Source organism: Perognathus longimembris, chromosome 2 (assembly GCF_023159225.1).
Source record: "Perognathus longimembris pacificus isolate PPM17 chromosome 2, ASM2315922v1, whole genome shotgun sequence".
In the NCBI taxonomy this organism is placed as follows: domain Eukaryota; kingdom Metazoa; phylum Chordata; class Mammalia; order Rodentia; family Heteromyidae; genus Perognathus; species Perognathus longimembris.
Genome location: NC_063162.1, coordinates 87,909,658 through 87,916,107, shown reverse-complemented (window position 1 = coordinate 87,916,107; position 6,450 = coordinate 87,909,658). Strand labels below are relative to the sequence as shown.

At 41.2% G+C, this 6,450-nt stretch overlaps 1 pseudogene; it reads right to left on the bottom strand.

Annotated features, from left to right (window-relative positions):
- Positions 1-883: 883 nt before the first annotated feature.
- LOC125347486 lies at positions 884-1,104 on the bottom strand (annotated as a pseudogene).
- Positions 1,105-6,450: the final 5,346 nt, after the last annotated feature.

Here is a 6,450-nt window from a genome sequence, read left to right as displayed (position 1 = left end):
TGCTATCCCCACCTGCTACTCTGATCTGTGCTCCAGCTCTCTCATGCTTCAGGAGCACTTCTCTAGAGCTGCTTGCAAGGCCCGGGGCTGATCTCCAGCCTGTGCTCCTTGCCTGGAGCATTCTTCTCTCCACCTCTCTCAGCTACCTTCTAGGGCTTCTCTCTCTTTTCATACTTTCCCACTGTCTCCTGGATTCCTCCAGGGCTCCCATGTGCTGTTGTCCCTGAGCTCCGCACTGCCATTCTTGCTTCACACAGCTCAGGGTCCCTTGTGTCCTTGCAGGTTTGTGCAGGTGAGGAGAGGGAGGCACCAACTCTGCTCTGAGCTGTGACCACATTATCTTGCACAATCTTGATCTGCCAGATAAGTGCTTGAAACTGTTGATCACATCACTGAAGAAGAAAGATCATGAGAAATTCACTTTTGTAACAAGATAGACTGGCAGCTGATTTCTTTTTCCCTTCCCATGTCATAAAACAAATGTAATAAATTAAAAGTAATTTGAAATATGAGTCAGTCATTCCATTTTAACAAATTAAATTCTTTTTTTTTTTCCTTCTGGTCCTGGGGCTTGAACTAAGGGCCTGAGCACTGTCCTGAAGCATTCCTGCATAAGGTTAGCGCTGTAGCACAAGGGCTCTATTTCTGTTTATTTACTGGTTAATTAGAGGTAAGAGATCACAGATTTTCTTTCCTAGGCTACTTTTGAACATGATCTTCAGCTCAGCCTCCTAAGAAGCTATAACAGACATGAGCTACTGATGCCCAGCTAACAAATGAGAATCGTTTTTGTACTTTCTTTAAGATTTTGTTTGTGTCTATTATTTTAATAGTTACATGCTTTACTTTTGTTATTTAGGATGACAAGTTATATAAGGTTTTGAATTGGTGTGTTACTCAGACTTTGTGTCATTCTGACACAATACCTCACATAAATGGCTCAAGAGAGGAAGGACTTATTTTGGCTCATGGTTTCATAGGATTTGGCCCATAGTTGCTTTGCTCTGTGTGTTTGGGCAGGCAGAAATGTGTGGTGGGGTAGGCCTTTTAAACTGATAAGAACAGGTACTACACTTGATCTTAGCCAAAAGGCTGAGAAGCGATGGGGTAGGCTTTTTATCTCATGGCACTTAGGCTTAGGAAGAAGAAAGCAAGGGAAGGAGGAAGACACACACACACACACACACACACACACACACACACACACACACACAGAAAGAGAGAACAGACAGGGAAAGGAAAAACAGAGAGACAATAGATCTTGGGGAAAGATAGTCCCTTGGAGTAGCCCCACTTGCAGAGGCCCAATCTTATAAAGTTTCCAGAACATTACATATCATATCTTTCTACCTGGCCTAGAAACCAAGCCTTCATCAATACCTGAGCTTTGTGGAGGAAAACTTTCCAAGCCATAACAAGTTGTGCAGCTGTGCTCCAATATTGCTGACCAGTGGCCCTGATCTTACTACTGGCCACTCTAGTTGGCTGCAAATAAGGTCTACTGATTTGGCCTTTGCCCCATACATTTCTTGTGTCTCTCATAAAAGGACAATGGCATTCCTTTTAAGCCATGTCATTGGCCTACACCCTGAAACCAGAGTTTTGATTACTTAGCCAGTAGAAAATGGAGTTCAGACTTGTCTCTGTTTTTTTTTTTTTTTTTTTTTTTGCCATTCCTGGGGCTTGGACTCAGGGCCTGAGCACTGTCCCTGGCTTCTTTTTGCTCAAGGCTAGCACTCTGCCACTTGAGCCACAGTGCCACATCTGGCCGTTTTCTGTATATGTGGTGCTGGGGAATTGAACCCAGGGCCTCATCATGTATACGAGGCAAGCACTCTTGCCACTAGGCCATATCCCCAGCCCCCAGACTTGTCTCTTGACCCTTCAGCTCCCTGTGTGAGCCAGGAAAGCTTCTAGTTCCTTCTCCACATGCTACTGGGGGGCACAGTACTACTTGGGTGGAGTATCGGCTTTTAGCCAGGCTGATACCATCACAACAGCTTCTTATTCATGTCATCAGCAAGCTCTTGCCATTAGGCCATCTTCAAAGTAGGCCTACAGAGAGAGAGAGAGAGAGAGAGAGAGAGAGAGAGAGAGAGAGAGAGAGAGAGAGAGAGAGTATGTGTGTACACTGGTACTGGGCCTTGAACTCAGGGACTGGGATCTGTTCCTGAGCTTTTCATTCAATGCTCTACCATTTGAGCCACAGTTCCACTTCTGGCCTTTTGCTGACTAGTTGGAGTTAAGAATCTCATAGACTTTTCTGCTTGGGCTGCCATTGAACTGTGATCCTTGGGGCCTGGGAATATGGCCTAGTGGCAAGAATGCCTGCCTCCTACACATGAAGCTCTCGGTTCAATTCCCCAGCACCACATATATGGAAAACGGCCAGAAGGGGCGCTGTGGCTCAGGTGGCAGAGTGCTAGCCTTGAGCAGGAAGAAGCCAGGGAAGGTGCTCAGGCCCTGAGTCCAAGGCCCAGGACTGGCAAAAAAAAAAAGGATCCTTAGATCTCAGCTTTCTGAGTAGCTAAGATTATAGGAGTAAACCATTAGTGCCTGGCTAACCTGCAGATTTTGAAGCTATTTAGTCATCTGGATGCCTCTTGCCAGGAATACCTTCAGTCTCCTTGAGTTATTCTTTGTTATCCTAATTTCTGAACAACTTGAGAGGACTTCTCAAGGAGAGAGGAGAGCAAATTTACTCATCATGAAAATCTGCCTTTCCTATGGTTCCAAATTCTTTTGCCCTGGTGGTCTGCAGTGCCTTAGAGGTGTGGGAAGCTGAAGGCTGGGTTGCTGTTCTCACTTAGCAGGTGTCCAGCATGAGCTGTTTTTGCCCAATTAAAAACTATTTGAGGTGGTTCTTTTCTTTTTCTTGATTATGTGTGATGGGTCACTGAGTATATATGCATTCATTAAACTATATTCTTTATGTGCAGTTTATTGAATAGCAATGATACCTCAGCAAAGCTGTGAAACAGTTTGTCTTTTTCAACACTGGGTTATAGATTTGTAAACAGTGCTGTAGAGACACCATGCATATCAAGGTTCTTTTTTCCCTAGGGATTGCATGATTGACTAAAAGATAATAACCATTTTTCTAGTTCTTGGTAAGTTTCATTATGTTGTTTCCCAAAGGATTTCCAATGTCACAATAAGTTAGAATTACAAGTATAATAGCAACCTTTATACTTGGTTATTTTTTTCAAAAAACATTCCTGGATGTTAAGCAGTATATAAATTTTTACTTCTTTGATTAATATAAGATGTAACACATATGTATATATTAGGCATATTTGTGCTTGGGAGAACGGCCTGCTTTTATTCTTTTTCTGTTTACTCACTGGGATTTTGATGTTCTCTTTTTATGTTCTCTGTAAATGTTGTCATGGAGTTGTTTATGAACTAAAGGAAATGATTTTCTGGAAAGTGCTGTTTTTTCCTGAGGGCTAGAACTTGAGAACAAAATGATCAGGGTAGGTAATATCCTTGTTGTAGGTTGTAGGGGGTTGGGGGTCCATCAGCTGCCTCTCTGGGATTCTGAAACATGGTCACTCCTTCTGTGTCCAGTTCTCTCTCCAGGCCTCCCCAACTGCTACAAGCCACACAGACATCTAGTGGAGAGAAATCCTCTTAGTAGAGCTGTATATATACAGACCTAAAGACCTAAAGCTTGAACTCAGGGCCTTGGTGCTCCTCCTGGGCTTTTTTTTGCTCAAGGCTAGCACTCTACCACTTGAGCCACAGCTCCACTCTTGCTTTCTTGGTAGTTAATTGGAGATAAGAGTCTCACATACGTTCTTGTCTGGGCTGTCTTCAAACCATAATCCTCAGATCTAAGCTTCCTGAGTATGTAGGATTACAGGTGTGAGCCATGGGTACCTAGCTATGATAAGGTTTTTAACATGAGATATGGATGAAGTTCCTATTTCTACCTGCTTCTGAGGAAACATAGGGAATGGGAAGGATCTGGGTAGGAATGTCAGGTATAATTTTGAGTGAAGGCTATGGCAAGAATTCAGCCTTCTTTGTCAAAGCAGTCACAGTTTTATTTATAATATTTTGAAATTTCAAATAGAGTAAAGGGATTTGTTGCATAAACTGTACATAAAATTTTTATAAATGTCAAAACAGAGCAGAAGCTGGGCATCAGTGGCTCACGCCTATAATCCTAGTTACTCAGGAGGCTGAGATCTGAGGATTGCGGTTCCAAGTAGGCAAGAGTGTCCCATGAGAGTCTTACCTCCAATTAACCACCAGGAAGCCAGAAGTGATACTGTGGCTCAAGTGGTAGTGCTCTAGCCTTGAGCTGAATGAAGAGTTAAGGGACAGCGACCAAGCCCAGAGTTCAAGCCCCCACGGCCAACAAAACAACAACAAAAATAGAGTAGAGCCTATAAAAGGTTGAGAAAGTCTATTCAGCTTCTTTTTAAAAAATTTAGTTCGCTTTATTTTTATTAGAAAGGTAATGTACAGAGGGATTACAATTATATGACTCAGATAATGAGTACATTTCCTTTCAAACAGTGTCTTCTGTTTCCTCATTCTCTCCAAATCCCTCTCTCCTGTCTCCATGCATAAGTTGTGTAGTTTGCTTTCATCAATGTCCAGTGAGCTCCACTACTGCACTTTTTTATCCTTTATCCTTCTAGATCTGTGCCCTCCCACATCTTGAACATATACATGTGACTACACCATACATAAGGTAAAGAAGACAGAATCATCAAAACTAAAAACAAAAAAAAGAAAAAATCTTTTGTTTCCATTTCTAGGTGTTTGTTTCAGTATGTATATTATTTCATATAAATATAAAGAGGCACTTAGACTTTGTGCCTTTGCGATTCTCTCCTAAGAGTATCCTCTTTTGGTCTCACTATACATGAGTATCTAGAATCCTTATAATTTGATATATCCCAGTGTGTTTTAGATCTAACTTCTGCATATCAGAAAGAATATGCGTCATTTGTCTCTCTGAATATGGCTTACCTCACTGAACATGATTTGTTCAAGTTCAATTCATCTCCCTTCAAATGGCATGATTTATTCTTTCTAATGGCTGTGTAAAGTTCCGTTGTGTATAGGTACCACATTTTTTTTTTTGGATCTATGGATCTATTGTGGGGCATCTTGGCTATTGTGAATAGTGGAATGATGAACATGGATGTGCATGTGTCCTTATCATATTCTGGCTCCTGATGCTCAGGGTAGATGCTTAGGAGTGGTACAGCTGCGTCATCTGTTTCTAGTTTTCTGAGGAACCTCCAGACTGCTGTCCAGAGTGGTTATACTAGTTTACACTCCCACTAACAGTGATTTTCACTTCTTTTATGGCCAGGGATGTTGAGCATTTCCTCATGTGTTTCTTTGTCATTCTTACCTCTTTTTCTGAGAAATCTTTCCTTAGTTTCCTTGCTCAAATAGTGCTTGGTTTATTCTGCTTTTTTTTTCAAGATGGTGATGAGTCCATATTTTAAGCTGCTGCTGCTGCTATTACTACTCCTCCCCCCCCCTCAAAAGACAATCCATGCTCAAAACAAGCTGTCTAGGTACAAATATCAAAATGGATATATCCAGCTGTAAGTGGGTGGAAGTCACAAGCCCACTGGATTCTCATCCAGAATGCTCCTGTGGGTGGGCAAGGCCAAGATTACCTAGGTGCAGACAGGTAGCAACTCTAAACTCTGGGTAGGGTTTCTTTTGCATGGAAGGAGGCTGCAAAGAAGCCACCGCTTATGTGCTTTAGCTTGCCCATATCCAGTTTATACTGGCAATGTTTTAAAATCTTTTGTTTGCTTAGCAGTATAAATATAAGGAAAACCAGGTAGCTAAAAAGCCACTAGAAAAAAGGTAGGGAAAGGAGAGAAAAGGATGCAATATTCTTTTTTTTTATTAATTGAACATAAATTTTTTTACAAGGTGTTGTGCAAAAAGGGTGCAGTTACATAGTAAGGCAGTATGTACATTTCTTGTGATATCTTACGACCTGTTTTTCTATCCCTTGTCTAGGTCAGGTAGACATATATGCAATATACAATGTATCAAGAACATATACAGTATTCACAGACTTGGTCTCTACTGTCTCTCCGTCTCCCTTTGTTAGCAGTCATATATCAGGGAGATCATGCCCCTTTGTTTTCTGTGTTCTAGGCTTGTCTCACTCAACATTATTTGTTCGAGTTCTGACCATTTCCCTGCGAATAACAATATTTCACCATTCTTAATCGCTATGTAGTATTCCATTGTGTATAAGTACCATATTTTTTGAATCCATTCGTCTGTGGAGGGGCATCTGGGTTGTTTCCATATTTGATGCAATATTCTTAATGAAAATATTTTTTCCCTAAAAAGGTGAGTCAAGAACCAGAGAAAATATTGAAAATTAAAATAATTTAGAAATATCCAAATAACTTTAAAATATGTTTAAGCTATTCAGGTATAAAGGAAAGAACA